Source organism: Schistocerca nitens, chromosome 6, assembly GCF_023898315.1.
Source record: "Schistocerca nitens isolate TAMUIC-IGC-003100 chromosome 6, iqSchNite1.1, whole genome shotgun sequence".
NCBI classification, from domain to species: Eukaryota; Metazoa; Arthropoda; class Insecta; order Orthoptera; family Acrididae; genus Schistocerca; species Schistocerca nitens.
Window position 1 is genome coordinate 115,173,810 of NC_064619.1, and position 13,621 is coordinate 115,187,430.

Consider the following 13,621-nt stretch of genomic DNA (forward strand, 5'->3'; position numbering starts at 1 on the left):
TCATCATACTGAATCTTGCAGCCCTCGACCAGATATCGGATTTGGCACACAGCTGCTGCTGGGGGTGTCCACATTGCCGTTTTCCAAATCTCTTGACTGTTTCGCCCTTACGATCGACGACGAGCGTCGGGCCACCAGAAGTTTGCGGTTTGCACAATCCTGACCTAGTGCACAGCTTGTGGGATAGCGTGGCTCGACTGCGAAATGCACCTTTCGGCTCCTCTCTCTGGCTACAGTATGCTGTTGTCCACAGTGGCACTGGCGTTGCCCATGGGGCTTCATGTAAGGCGACTGCACGTCTCTCGGCCAACAGCGGCCCACTGCAGACCGACACTTAAGAGACACCAAATACAAATCGACATCGAGAGACAGGCCCTGTCATATGGCAGTCGCGACGTATACGCTGAAATTGAATGTAAAGAATACGTCTTTTGTAGTGGGCGTCGCTCTACTGCAGTCACACATGGCGAATAAATAGGAAAACAGTAGAACGTCTGTGTAGGGCCATGTTTTTACCTACAGTGTCACTTGGCTGAATGTGTATAAGGCTGTGTGGCATCACTCAAACACAGCCAAATTGTCACGCTAGCTGTGTATCTCTAACAAAGTTGACGTATGTCCTCACCTCGGTGCCGGTTAAAACGATTTCGCCCCCGGGTGGGCTCGAACCACCAACCTTTCGGTTAACAGCCGAACGCGCTAGCCGATTGCGCCACGGAGGCCTTGACTTTGGCTCCCTTGTGCTCTGTATATCAACGCAATTCGTATACCTTCTGCAGGAATCTCGCAGAATGGTAGCATCTGCTTGCGCCTCTTCACATGGATAACGTGCATGCACACTGTAGCGAGGCTCGTAAACGAATGACATCGCCAAGCATGACATTATACTGCAAAATGCATACAAACCACTTGTGCTCTGTATATCAACGCAATTCGTATACCTTCTGCAGGAATCTCGCAGAATGGTAGCATCTGCTTGCGCCTCTTCACATGGATAACGTGCATGCACACTGTAGCGAGGCTCGTAAACGAATGACATCGCCAAGCATGACATTATACTGCAAAATGCATACAAACCACTGTTGTGCCTATGCATTCAGAAAACCTCTGAGGCCAGTAGAATACTTGTCATAGGTTGTAGAACATCCCTTTCATTCAGTGTACTGCCATGTGTTAGATGCTGCTCGAGATAGCTCCGCTCCTTGCAGGAAGGTTAAAAAAATGAATGCCTTCTGTGAGGTTCGAACTCACGACCCCTGGTTTACGAGACCAGTGCTCTACCACTGAGCTAAGAAGGCGGCAGCTTAGCGTTTGCGAGCTATCCCCGAATTGTCACTTCATCATACTGAATCTTGCAGCCCTCGACCAGATATCGGATTTGGCACACAGCTGCTGCTGGGGGTGTCCACATTGCCGTTTTCCAAATCTCTTGACTGTTTCGCCCTTACGATCGACGACGAGCGTCGGGCCACCAGAAGTTTGCGGTCTGCACAATCCTGACCTAGTGCACAGCTTGTGGGATAGCGTGGCTCGACTGCGAAATGCACCTTTCGGCTCCTCTCTCTGGCTACAGTATGCTGTTGTCCACAGTGGCACTGGCGTTGCCCATGGGGCTTCATGTAAGGCGACTGCACGTCTCTCGGCCAACAGCGGCCCACTGCAGACCGACACTTAAGAGACACCAAATACAAATCGACATCGAGAGACAGGCCCTGTCATATGGCAGTCGCGACGTATACGCTGAAATTGAATGTAAAGAATACGTCTTTTGTAGTGGGCGTCGCTCTACTGCAGTCACACATGGCGAATAAATAGGAAAACAGTAGAACGTCTGTGTAGGGCCATGTTTTTACCTACAGTGTCACTTGGCTGAATGTGTATAAGGCTGTGTGGCATCACTCAAACACAGCCAAATTGTCACGCTAGCTGTGTATCTCTAACAAAGTTGACGTATGTCCTCACCTCGGTGCCGGTTAAAACGATTTCGCCCCCGGGTGGGCTCGAACCACCAACCTTTCGGTTAACAGCCGAACGCGCTAGCCGATTGCGCCACGGAGGCCTTGACTTTGGCTCCCTTGTGCTCTGTATATCAACGCAATTCGTATACCTTCTGCAGGAATCTCGCAGAATGGTAGCATCTGCTTGCGCCTCTTCACATGGATAACGTGCATGCACACTGTAGCGAGGCTCGTAAACGAATGACATCGCCAAGCATGACATTATACTGCAAAATGCATACAAACCACTGTTGTGCCTATGCATTCAGAAAACCTCTGAGGCCAGTAGAATACTTGTCATAGGTTGTAGAACATCCCTTTCATTCAGTGTACTGCCATGTGTTAGATGCTGCTCGAGATAGCTCCGCTCCTTGCAGGAAGGTTAAAAAAATGAATGCCTTCTGTGAGGTTCGAACTCACGACCCCTGGTTTACGAGACCAGTGCTCTACCACTGAGCTAAGAAGGCGGCAGCTTAGCGTTTGCGAGCTATCCCCGAATTGTCACTTCATCATACTGAATCTTGCAGCCCTCGACCAGATATCGGATTTGGCACACAGCTGCTGCTGGGGGTGTCCACATTGCCGTTTTCCAAATCTCTTGACTGTTTCGCCCTTACGATCGACGACGAGCGTCGGGCCACCAGAAGTTTGCGGTTTGCACAATCCTGACCTAGTGCACAGCTTGTGGGATAGCGTGGCTCGACTGCGAAATGCACCTTTCGGCTCCTCTCTCTGGCTACAGTATGCTGTTGTCCACAGTGGCACTGGCGTTGCCCATGGGGCTTCATGTAAGGCGACTGCACGTCTCTCGGCCAACAGCGGCCCACTGCAGACCGACACTTAAGAGACACCAAATACAAATCGACATCGAGAGACAGGCCCTGTCATATGGCAGTCGCGACGTATACGCTGAAATTGAATGTAAAGAATACGTCTTTTGTAGTGGGCGTCGCTCTACTGCAGTCACACATGGCGAATAAATAGGAAAACAGTAGAACGTCTGTGTAGGGCCATGTTTTTACCTACAGTGTCACTTGGCTGAATGTGTATAAGGCTGTGTGGCATCACTCAAACACAGCCAAATTGTCACGCTAGCTGTGTATCTCTAACAAAGTTGACGTATGTCCTCACCTCGGTGCCGGTTAAAACGATTTCGCCCCCGGGTGGGCTCGAACGACCAACCTTTCGGTTAACAGCCGAACGCGCTAGCCGATTGCGCCACGGAGGCCTTGACTTTGGCTCCCTTGTGCTCTGTATATCAACGCAATTCGTATACCTTCTGCAGGAATCTCGCAGAATGGTAGCATCTGCTTGCGCCTCTTCACATGGATAACGTGCATGCACACTGTAGCGAGGCTCGTAAACGAATGACATCGCCAAGCATGACATTATACTGCAAAATGCATACAAACCACTGTTGTGCCTATGCATTCAGAAAACCTCTGAGGCCAGTAGAATACTTGTCATAGGTTGTAGAACATCCCTTTCATTCAGTGTACTGCCATGTGTTAGATGCTGCTCGAGATAGCTCCGCTCCTTGCAGGAAGGTTAAAAAAATGAATGCCTTCCGTGAGGTTCGAACTCACGACCCCTGGTTTACGAGACCAGTGCTCTACCACTGAGCTAAGAAGGCGGCAGCTTAGCGTTTGCGAGCTATCCCCGAATTGTCACTTCATCATACTGAATCTTGCAGCCCTCGACCAGATATCGGATTTGGCACACAGCTGCTGCTGGGGGTGTCCACATTGCCGTTTTCCAAATCTCTTGACTGTTTCGCCCTTACGATCGACGACGAGCGTCGGGCCACCAGAAGTTTGCGGTCTGCACAATCCTGACCTAGTGCACAGCTTGTGGGATAGCGTGGCTCGACTGCGAAATGCACCTTTCGGCTCCTCTCTCTGGCTACAGTATGCTGTTGTCCACAGTGGCACTGGCGTTGCCCATGGGGCTTCATGTAAGGCGACTGCACGTCTCTCGGCCAACAGCGGCCCACTGCAGACCGACACTTAAGAGACACCAAATACAAATCGACATCGAGAGACAGGCCCTGTCATATGGCAGTCGCGACGTATACGCTGAAATTGAATGTAAAGAATACGTCTTTTGTAGTGGGCGTCGCTCTACTGCAGTCACACATGGCGAATAAATAGGAAAACAGTAGAACGTCTGTGTAGGGCCATGTTTTTACCTACAGTGTCACTTGGCTGAATGTGTATAAGGCTGTGTGGCATCACTCAAACACAGCCAAATTGTCACGCTAGCTGTGTATCTCTAACAAAGTTGACGTATGTCCTCACCTCGGTGCCGGTTAAAACGATTTCGCACCCGGGTGGGCTCGAACCACCAACCTTTCGGTTAACAGCCGAACGCGCTAGCCGATTGCGCCACGGAGGCCTTGACTTTGGCTCCCTTGTGCTCTGTATATCAACGCAATTCGTATACCTTCTGCAGGAATCTCGCAGAATGGTAGCATCTGCTTGCGCCTCTTCACATGGATAACGTGCATGCACACTGTAGCGAGGCTCGTAAACGAATGACATCGCCAAGCATGACATTATACTGCAAAATGCATACAAACCACTGTTGTGCCTATGCATTCAGAAAACCTCTGAGGCCAGTAGAATACTTGTCATAGGTTGTAGAACATCCCTTTCATTCAGTGTACTGCCATGTGTTAGATGCTGCTCGAGATAGCTCCGCTCCTTGCAGGAAGGTTAAAAAAATGAATGCCTTCTGTGAGGTTCGAACTCACGACCCCTGGTTTACGAGACCAGTGTTCTACCACTGAGCTAAGAAGGCGGCAGCTTAGCGTTTGCGAGCTATCCCCGAATTGTCACTTCATCATACTGAATCTTGCAGCCCTCGACCAGATATCGGATTTGGCACACAGCTGCTGCTGGGGGTGTCCACATTGCCGTTTTCCAAATCTCTTGACTGTTTCGCCCTTACGATCGACGACGAGCGTCGGGCCACCAGAAGTTTGCGGTCTGCACAATCCTGACCTAGTGCACAGCTTGTGGGATAGCGTGGCTCGACTGCGAAATGCACCTTTCGGCTCCTCTCTCTGGCTACAGTATGCTGTTGTCCACAGTGGCACTGGCGTTGCCCATGGGGCTTCATGTAAGGCGACTGCACGTCTCTCGGCCAACAGCGGCCCACTGCAGACCGACACTTAAGAGACACCAAATACAAATCGACATCGAGAGACAGGCCCTGTCATATGGCAGTCGCGACGTATACGCTGAAATTGAATGTAAAGAATACGTCTTTTGTAGTGGGCGTCGCTCTACTGCAGTCACACATGGCGAATAAATAGGAAAACAGTAGAACGTCTGTGTAGGGCCATGTTTTTACCTACAGTGTCACTTGGCTGAATGTGTATAAGGCTGTGTGGCATCACTCAAACACAGCCAAATTGTCACGCTAGCTGTGTATCTCTAACAAAGTTGACGTATGTCCTCACCTCGGTGCCGGTTAAAACGATTTCGCCCCCGGGTGGGCTCGAACCACCAACCTTTCGGTTAACAGCCGAACGCGCTAGCCGATTGCGCCACGGAGGCCTTGACTTTGGCTCCCTTGTGCTCTGTATATCAACGCAATTCGTATACCTTCTGCAGGAATCTCGCAGAATGGTAGCATCTGCTTGCGCCTCTTCACATGGATAACGTGCATGCACACTGTAGCGAGGCTCGTAAACGAATGACATCGCCAAGCATGACATTATACTGCAAAATGCATACAAACCACTGTTGTGCCTATGCATTCAGAAAACCTCTGAGGCCAGTAGAATACTTGTCATAGGTTGTAGAACATCCCTTTCATTCAGTGTACTGCCATGTGTTAGATGCTGCTCGAGATAGCTCCGCTCCTTGCAGGAAGGTTAAAAAAATGAATGCCTTCTGTGAGGTTCGAACTCACGACCCCTGGTTTACGAGACCAGTGCTCTACCACTGAGCTAAGAAGGCGGCAGCTTAGCGTTTGCGAGCTATCCCCGAATTGTCACTTCATCATACTGAATCTTGCAGCCCTCGACCAGATATCGGATTTGGCACACAGCTGCTGCTGGGGGTGTCCACATTGCCGTTTTCCAAATCTCTTGACTGTTTCGCCCTTACGATCGACGACGAGCGTCGGGCCACCAGAAGTTTGCGGTTTGCACAATCCTGACCTAGTGCACAGCTTGTGGGATAGCGTGGCTCGACTGCGAAATGCACCTTTCGGCTCCTCTCTCTGGCTACAGTATGCTGTTGTCCACAGTGGCACTGGCGTTGCCCATGGGGCTTCATGTAAGGCGACTGCACGTCTCTCGGCCAACAGCGGCCCACTGCAGACCGACACTTAAGAGACACCAAATACAAATCGACATCGAGAGACAGGCCCTGTCATATGGCAGTCGCGACGTATACGCTGAAATTGAATGTAAAGAATACGTCTTTTGTAGTGGGCGTCGCTCTACTGCAGTCACACATGGCGAATAAATAGGAAAACAGTAGAACGTCTGTGTAGGGCCATGTTTTTACCTACAGTGTCACTTGGCTGAATGTGTATAAGGCTGTGTGGCATCACTCAAACACAGCCAAATTGTCACGCTAGCTGTGTATCTCTAACAAAGTTGACGTATGTCCTCACCTCGGTGCCGGTTAAAACGATTTCGCCCCCGGGTGGGCTCGAACGACCAACCTTTCGGTTAACAGCCGAACGCGCTAGCCGATTGCGCCACGGAGGCCTTGACTTTGGCTCCCTTGTGCTCTGTATATCAACGCAATTCGTATACCTTCTGCAGGAATCTCGCAGAATGGTAGCATCTGCTTGCGCCTCTTCACATGGATAACGTGCATGCACACTGTAGCGAGGCTCGTAAACGAATGACATCGCCAAGCATGACATTATACTGCAAAATGCATACAAACCACTGTTGTGCCTATGCATTCAGAAAACCTCTGAGGCCAGTAGAATACTTGTCATAGGTTGTAGAACATCCCTTTCATTCAGTGTACTGCCATGTGTTAGATGCTGCTCGAGATAGCTCCGCTCCTTGCAGGAAGGTTAAAAAAATGAATGCCTTCCGTGAGGTTCGAACTCACGACCCCTGGTTTACGAGACCAGTGCTCTACCACTGAGCTAAGAAGGCGGCAGCTTAGCGTTTGCGAGCTATCCCCGAATTGTCACTTCATCATACTGAATCTTGCAGCCCTCGACCAGATATCGGATTTGGCACACAGCTGCTGCTGGGGGTGTCCACATTGCCGTTTTCCAAATCTCTTGACTGTTTCGCCCTTACGATCGACGACGAGCGTCGGGCCACCAGAAGTTTGCGGTCTGCACAATCCTGACCTAGTGCACAGCTTGTGGGATAGCGTGGCTCGACTGCGAAATGCACCTTTCGGCTCCTCTCTCTGGCTACAGTATGCTGTTGTCCACAGTGGCACTGGCGTTGCCCATGGGGCTTCATGTAAGGCGACTGCACGTCTCTCGGCCAACAGCGGCCCACTGCAGACCGACACTTAAGAGACACCAAATACAAATCGACATCGAGAGACAGGCCCTGTCATATGGCAGTCGCGACGTATACGCTGAAATTGAATGTAAAGAATACGTCTTTTGTAGTGGGCGTCGCTCTACTGCAGTCACACATGGCGAATAAATAGGAAAACAGTAGAACGTCTGTGTAGGGCCATGTTTTTACCTACAGTGTCACTTGGCTGAATGTGTATAAGGCTGTGTGGCATCACTCAAACACAGCCAAATTGTCACGCTAGCTGTGTATCTCTAACAAAGTTGACGTATGTCCTCACCTCGGTGCCGGTTAAAACGATTTCGCACCCGGGTGGGCTCGAACCACCAACCTTTCGGTTAACAGCCGAACGCGCTAGCCGATTGCGCCACGGAGGCCTTGACTTTGGCTCCCTTGTGCTCTGTATATCAACGCAATTCGTATACCTTCTGCAGGAATCTCGCAGAATGGTAGCATCTGCTTGCGCCTCTTCACATGGATAACGTGCATGCACACTGTAGCGAGGCTCGTAAACGAATGACATCGCCAAGCATGACATTATACTGCAAAATGCATACAAACCACTGTTGTGCCTATGCATTCAGAAAACCTCTGAGGCCAGTAGAATACTTGTCATAGGTTGTAGAACATCCCTTTCATTCAGTGTACTGCCATGTGTTAGATGCTGCTCGAGATAGCTCCGCTCCTTGCAGGAAGGTTAAAAAAATGAATGCCTTCTGTGAGGTTCGAACTCACGACCCCTGGTTTACGAGACCAGTGTTCTACCACTGAGCTAAGAAGGCGGCAGCTTAGCGTTTGCGAGCTATCCCCGAATTGTCACTTCATCATACTGAATCTTGCAGCCCTCGACCAGATATCGGATTTGGCACACAGCTGCTGCTGGGGGTGTCCACATTGCCGTTTTCCAAATCTCTTGACTGTTTCGCCCTTACGATCGACGACGAGCGTCGGGCCACCAGAAGTTTGCGGTCTGCACAATCCTGACCTAGTGCACAGCTTGTGGGATAGCGTGGCTCGACTGCGAAATGCACCTTTCGGCTCCTCTCTCTGGCTACAGTATGCTGTTGTCCACAGTGGCACTGGCGTTGCCCATGGGGCTTCATGTAAGGCGACTGCACGTCTCTCGGCCAACAGCGGCCCACTGCAGACCGACACTTAAGAGACACCAAATACAAATCGACATCGAGAGACAGGCCCTGTCATATGGCAGTCGCGACGTATACGCTGAAATTGAATGTAAAGAATACGTCTTTTGTAGTGGGCGTCGCTCTACTGCAGTCACACATGGCGAATAAATAGGAAAACAGTAGAACGTCTGTGTAGGGCCATGTTTTTACCTACAGTGTCACTTGGCTGAATGTGTATAAGGCTGTGTGGCATCACTCAAACACAGCCAAATTGTCACGCTAGCTGTGTATCTCTAACAAAGTTGACGTATGTCCTCACCTCGGTGCCGGTTAAAACGATTTCGCCCCCGGGTGGGCTCGAACCACCAACCTTTCGGTTAACAGCCGAACGCGCTAGCCGACTGCGCCACGGAGGCCTTGACTTTGGCTCCCTTGTGCTCTGTATATCAACGCAATTCGTATACCTTCTGCAGGAATCTCGCAGAATGGTAGCATCTGCTTGCGCCTCTTCACATGGATAACGTGCATGCACACTGTAGCGAGGCTCGTTAACGAATGACATCGCCAAGCATGACATTATACTGCAAAATGCATACAAACCACTGTTGTGCCTATGCATTCAGAAAACCTCTGAGGCCAGTAGAATACTTGTCATAGGTTGTAGAACATCCCTTTCATTCAGTGTACTGCCATGTGTTAGATGCTGCTCGAGATAGCTCCGCTCCTTGCAGGAAGGTTAAAAAAATGAATGCCTTCTGTGAGGTTCGAACTCACGATCCCTGGTTTACGAGACCAGTGTTCTACCACTGAGCTAAGAAGGCGGCAGCTTAGCGTTTGCGAGCTATCCCCGAATTGTCACTTCATCATACTGAATCTTGCAGCCCTCGACCAGATATCGGATTTGGCACACAGCTGCTGCTGGGGGTGTCCACATTGCCGTTTTCCAAATCTCTTGACTGTTTCGCCCTTACGATCGACGACGAGCGTCGGGCCACCAGAAGTTTGCGGTCTGCACAATCCTGACCTAGTGCACAGCTTGTGGGATAGCGTGGCTCGACTGCGAAATGCACCTTTCGGCTCCTCTCTCTGGCTACAGTATGCTGTTGTCCACAGTGGCACTGGCGTTGCCCATGGGGCTTCATGTAAGGCGACTGCACGTCTCTCGGCCAACAGCGGCCCACTGCAGACCGACACTTAAGAGACACCAAATACAAATCGACATCGAGAGACAGGCCCTGTCATATGGCAGTCGCGACGTATACGCTGAAATTGAATGTAAAGAATACGTCTTTTGTAGTGGGCGTCGCTCTACTGCAGTCACACATGGCGAATAAATAGGAAAACAGTAGAACGTCTGTGTAGGGCCATGTTTTTACCTACAGTGTCACTTGGCTGAATGTGTATAAGGCTGTGTGGCATCACTCAAACACAGCCAAATTGTCACGCTAGCTGTGTATCTCTAACAAAGTTGACGTATGTCCTCACCTCGGTGCCGGTTAAAACGATTTCGCCCCCGGGTGGGCTCGAACCACCAACCTTTCGGTTAACAGCCGAACGCGCTAGCCGATTGCGCCACGGAGGCCTTGGCTTTGGCTCCCTTGTGCTCTGTATATCAACGCAATTCGTATACCTTCTGCAGGAATCTCGCAGAATGGTAGCATCTGCTTGCGCCTCTTCACATGGATAACGTGCATGCACACTGTAGCGAGGCTCGTAAACGAATGACATCGCCAAGCATGACATTATACTGCAAAATGCATACAAACCACTGTTGTGCCTATGCATTCAGAAAACCTCTGAGGCCAGTAGAATACTTGTCATAGGTTGTAGAACATCCCTTTCATTCAGTGTACTGCCATGTGTTAGATGCTGCTCGAGATAGCTCCGCTCCTTGCAGGAAGGTTAAAAAAATGAATGCCTTCTGTGAGGTTCGAACTCACGACCCCTGGTTTACGAGACCAGTGCTCTACCACTGAGCTAAGAAGGCGGCAGCTTAGCGTTTGCGAGCTATCCCCGAATTGTCACTTCATCATACTGAATCTTGCAGCCCTCGACCAGATATCGGATTTGGCACACAGCTGCTGCTGGGGGTGTCCACATTGCCGTTTTCCAAATCTCTTGACTGTTTCGCCCTTACGATCGACGACGAGCGTCGGGCCACCAGAAGTTTGCGGTTTGCACAATCCTGACCTAGTGCACAGCTTGTGGGATAGCGTGGCTCGACTGCGAAATGCACCTTTCGGCTCCTCTCTCTGGCTACAGTATGCTGTTGTCCACAGTGGCACTGGCGTTGCCCATGGGGCTTCATGTAAGGCGACTGCACGTCTCTCGGCCAACAGCGGCCCACTGCAGACCGACACTTAAGAGACACCAAATACAAATCGACATCGAGAGACAGGCCCTGTCATATGGCAGTCGCGACGTATACGCTGAAATTGAATGTAAAGAATACGTCTTTTGTAGTGGGCGTCGCTCTACTGCAGTCACACATGGCGAATAAATAGGAAAACAGTAGAACGTCTGTGTAGGGCCATGTTTTTACCTACAGTGTCACTTGGCTGAATGTGTATAAGGCTGTGTGGCATCACTCAAACACAGCCAAATTGTCACGCTAGCTGTGTATCTCTAACAAAGTTGACGTATGTCCTCACCTCGGTGCCGGTTAAAACGATTTCGCCCCCGGGTGGGCTCGAACCACCAACCTTTCGGTTAACAGCCGAACGCGCTAGCCGATTGCGCCACGGAGGCCTTGACTTTGGCTCCCTTGTGCTCTGTATATCAACGCAATTCGTATACCTTCTGCAGGAATCTCGCAGAATGGTAGCATCTGCTTGCGCCTCTTCACATGGATAACGTGCATGCACACTGTAGCGAGGCTCGTAAACGAATGACATCGCCAAGCATGACATTATACTGCAAAATGCATACAAACCACTTGTGCTCTGTATATCAACGCAATTCGTATACCTTCTGCAGGAATCTCGCAGAATGGTAGCATCTGCTTGCGCCTCTTCACATGGATAACGTGCATGCACACTGTAGCGAGGCTCGTAAACGAATGACATCGCCAAGCATGACATTATACTGCAAAATGCATACAAACCACTGTTGTGCCTATGCATTCAGAAAACCTCTGAGGCCAGTAGAATACTTGTCATAGGTTGTAGAACATCCCTTTCATTCAGTGTACTGCCATGTGTTAGATGCTGCTCGAGATAGCTCCGCTCCTTGCAGGAAGGTTAAAAAAATGAATGCCTTCTGTGAGGTTCGAACTCACGACCCCTGGTTTACGAGACCAGTGCTCTACCACTGAGCTAAGAAGGCGGCAGCTTAGCGTTTGCGAGCTATCCCCGAATTGTCACTTCATCATACTGAATCTTGCAGCCCTCGACCAGATATCGGATTTGGCACACAGCTGCTGCTGGGGGTGTCCACATTGCCGTTTTCCAAATCTCTTGACTGTTTCGCCCTTACGATCGACGACGAGCGTCGGGCCACCAGAAGTTTGCGGTCTGCACAATCCTGACCTAGTGCACAGCTTGTGGGATAGCGTGGCTCGACTGCGAAATGCACCTTTCGGCTCCTCTCTCTGGCTACAGTATGCTGTTGTCCACAGTGGCACTGGCGTTGCCCATGGGGCTTCATGTAAGGCGACTGCACGTCTCTCGGCCAACAGCGGCCCACTGCAGACCGACACTTAAGAGACACCAAATACAAATCGACATCGAGAGACAGGCCCTGTCATATGGCAGTCGCGACGTATACGCTGAAATTGAATGTAAAGAATACGTCTTTTGTAGTGGGCGTCGCTCTACTGCAGTCACACATGGCGAATAAATAGGAAAACAGTAGAACGTCTGTGTAGGGCCATGTTTTTACCTACAGTGTCACTTGGCTGAATGTGTATAAGGCTGTGTGGCATCACTCAAACACAGCCAAATTGTCACGCTAGCTGTGTATCTCTAACAAAGTTGACGTATGTCCTCACCTCGGTGCCGGTTAAAACGATTTCGCCCCCGGGTGGGCTCGAACCACCAACCTTTCGGTTAACAGCCGAACGCGCTAGCCGATTGCGCCACGGAGGCCTTGACTTTGGCTCCCTTGTGCTCTGTATATCAACGCAATTCGTATACCTTCTGCAGGAATCTCGCAGAATGGTAGCATCTGCTTGCGCCTCTTCACATGGATGACGTGCATGCACACTGTAGCGAGGCTCGTAAACGAATGACATCGCCAAGCATGACATTATACTGCAAAATGCATACAAACCACTGTTGTGCCTATGCATTCAGAAAACCTCTGAGGCCAGTAGAATACTTGTCATAGGTTGTAGAACATCCCTTTCATTCAGTGTACTGCCATGTGTTAGATGCTGCTCGAGATAGCTCCGCTCCTTGCAGGAAGGTTAAAAAAATGAATGCCTTCTGTGAGGTTCGAACTCACGACCCCTGGTTTACGAGACCAGTGCTCTACCACTGAGCTAAGAAGGCGGCAGCTTAGCGTTTGCGAGCTATCCCCGAATTGTCACTTCATCATACTGAATCTTGCAGCCCTCGACCAGATATCGGATTTGGCACACAGCTGCTGCTGGGGGTGTCCACATTGCCGTTTTCCAAATCTCTTGACTGTTTCGCCCTTACGATCGACGACGAGCGTCGGGCCACCAGAAGTTTGCGGTCTGCACAATCCTGACCTAGTGCACAGCTTGTGGGATAGCGTGGCTCGACTGCGAAATGCACCTTTCGGCTCCTCTCTCTGGCTACAGTATGCTGTTGTCCACAGTGGCACTGGCGTTGCCCATGGGGCTTCATGTAAGGCGACTGCACGTCTCTCGGCCAACAGCGGCCCACTGCAGACCGACACTTAAGAGACACCAAATACAAATCGACATCGAGAGACAGGCCCTGTCATATGGCAGTCGCGACGTATACGCTGAAATTGAATGTAAAGAATACGTCTTTTGTAGTGGGCGTCGCTCTACT

At 50.5% G+C, this 13,621-nt stretch overlaps 22 non-coding genes across 22 annotated transcripts; all 22 read right to left on the reverse strand.

Moving 5' to 3' along the window:
• Positions 1-648: 648 nt before the first annotated feature.
• On the reverse strand, positions 649-722 carry Trnan-guu (transfer RNA asparagine (anticodon GUU)). The gene has a single exon. It is a non-coding gene; the product is annotated as a tRNA-Asn (tRNA).
• Positions 723-1,226: 504 nt separating this feature from the next.
• Positions 1,227-1,298, reverse strand: Trnat-cgu (transfer RNA threonine (anticodon CGU)). The gene has a single exon. It is a non-coding gene; the product is annotated as a tRNA-Thr (tRNA).
• Positions 1,299-1,985: 687 nt separating this feature from the next.
• Positions 1,986-2,059, reverse strand: Trnan-guu (transfer RNA asparagine (anticodon GUU)). The gene has a single exon. It is a non-coding gene; the product is annotated as a tRNA-Asn (tRNA).
• A 333-nt stretch (positions 2,060-2,392) lies between these two features.
• Positions 2,393-2,464, reverse strand: Trnat-cgu (transfer RNA threonine (anticodon CGU)). Its single transcript has one exon. It is a non-coding gene; the product is annotated as a tRNA-Thr (tRNA).
• A 687-nt stretch (positions 2,465-3,151) lies between these two features.
• Positions 3,152-3,225, reverse strand: Trnan-guu (transfer RNA asparagine (anticodon GUU)). Its single transcript has one exon. It is a non-coding gene; the product is annotated as a tRNA-Asn (tRNA).
• A 333-nt stretch (positions 3,226-3,558) lies between these two features.
• Trnat-cgu (transfer RNA threonine (anticodon CGU)) lies at positions 3,559-3,630 on the reverse strand. Its single transcript has one exon. It is a non-coding gene; the product is annotated as a tRNA-Thr (tRNA).
• A 687-nt stretch (positions 3,631-4,317) lies between these two features.
• Trnan-guu (transfer RNA asparagine (anticodon GUU)) lies at positions 4,318-4,391 on the reverse strand. The gene has a single exon. It is a non-coding gene; the product is annotated as a tRNA-Asn (tRNA).
• A 333-nt stretch (positions 4,392-4,724) lies between these two features.
• On the reverse strand, positions 4,725-4,796 carry Trnat-cgu (transfer RNA threonine (anticodon CGU)). The gene has a single exon. It is a non-coding gene; the product is annotated as a tRNA-Thr (tRNA).
• Positions 4,797-5,483: 687 nt separating this feature from the next.
• Trnan-guu (transfer RNA asparagine (anticodon GUU)) lies at positions 5,484-5,557 on the reverse strand. Its single transcript has one exon. It is a non-coding gene; the product is annotated as a tRNA-Asn (tRNA).
• Positions 5,558-5,890: 333 nt separating this feature from the next.
• On the reverse strand, positions 5,891-5,962 carry Trnat-cgu (transfer RNA threonine (anticodon CGU)). The gene has a single exon. It is a non-coding gene; the product is annotated as a tRNA-Thr (tRNA).
• Positions 5,963-6,649: 687 nt separating this feature from the next.
• Positions 6,650-6,723, reverse strand: Trnan-guu (transfer RNA asparagine (anticodon GUU)). Its single transcript has one exon. It is a non-coding gene; the product is annotated as a tRNA-Asn (tRNA).
• Positions 6,724-7,056: 333 nt separating this feature from the next.
• On the reverse strand, positions 7,057-7,128 carry Trnat-cgu (transfer RNA threonine (anticodon CGU)). The gene has a single exon. It is a non-coding gene; the product is annotated as a tRNA-Thr (tRNA).
• A 687-nt stretch (positions 7,129-7,815) lies between these two features.
• Positions 7,816-7,889, reverse strand: Trnan-guu (transfer RNA asparagine (anticodon GUU)). The gene has a single exon. It is a non-coding gene; the product is annotated as a tRNA-Asn (tRNA).
• A 333-nt stretch (positions 7,890-8,222) lies between these two features.
• Trnat-cgu (transfer RNA threonine (anticodon CGU)) lies at positions 8,223-8,294 on the reverse strand. Its single transcript has one exon. It is a non-coding gene; the product is annotated as a tRNA-Thr (tRNA).
• Positions 8,295-8,981: 687 nt separating this feature from the next.
• Positions 8,982-9,055, reverse strand: Trnan-guu (transfer RNA asparagine (anticodon GUU)). The gene has a single exon. It is a non-coding gene; the product is annotated as a tRNA-Asn (tRNA).
• A 333-nt stretch (positions 9,056-9,388) lies between these two features.
• Positions 9,389-9,460, reverse strand: Trnat-cgu (transfer RNA threonine (anticodon CGU)). Its single transcript has one exon. It is a non-coding gene; the product is annotated as a tRNA-Thr (tRNA).
• Positions 9,461-10,147: 687 nt separating this feature from the next.
• Positions 10,148-10,221, reverse strand: Trnan-guu (transfer RNA asparagine (anticodon GUU)). Its single transcript has one exon. It is a non-coding gene; the product is annotated as a tRNA-Asn (tRNA).
• Positions 10,222-10,554: 333 nt separating this feature from the next.
• Positions 10,555-10,626, reverse strand: Trnat-cgu (transfer RNA threonine (anticodon CGU)). The gene has a single exon. It is a non-coding gene; the product is annotated as a tRNA-Thr (tRNA).
• A 687-nt stretch (positions 10,627-11,313) lies between these two features.
• On the reverse strand, positions 11,314-11,387 carry Trnan-guu (transfer RNA asparagine (anticodon GUU)). The gene has a single exon. It is a non-coding gene; the product is annotated as a tRNA-Asn (tRNA).
• Positions 11,388-11,891: 504 nt separating this feature from the next.
• Positions 11,892-11,963, reverse strand: Trnat-cgu (transfer RNA threonine (anticodon CGU)). Its single transcript has one exon. It is a non-coding gene; the product is annotated as a tRNA-Thr (tRNA).
• Positions 11,964-12,650: 687 nt separating this feature from the next.
• On the reverse strand, positions 12,651-12,724 carry Trnan-guu (transfer RNA asparagine (anticodon GUU)). The gene has a single exon. It is a non-coding gene; the product is annotated as a tRNA-Asn (tRNA).
• Positions 12,725-13,057: 333 nt separating this feature from the next.
• On the reverse strand, positions 13,058-13,129 carry Trnat-cgu (transfer RNA threonine (anticodon CGU)). Its single transcript has one exon. It is a non-coding gene; the product is annotated as a tRNA-Thr (tRNA).
• Between the last annotated feature and the right edge of the window lie 492 nt (positions 13,130-13,621).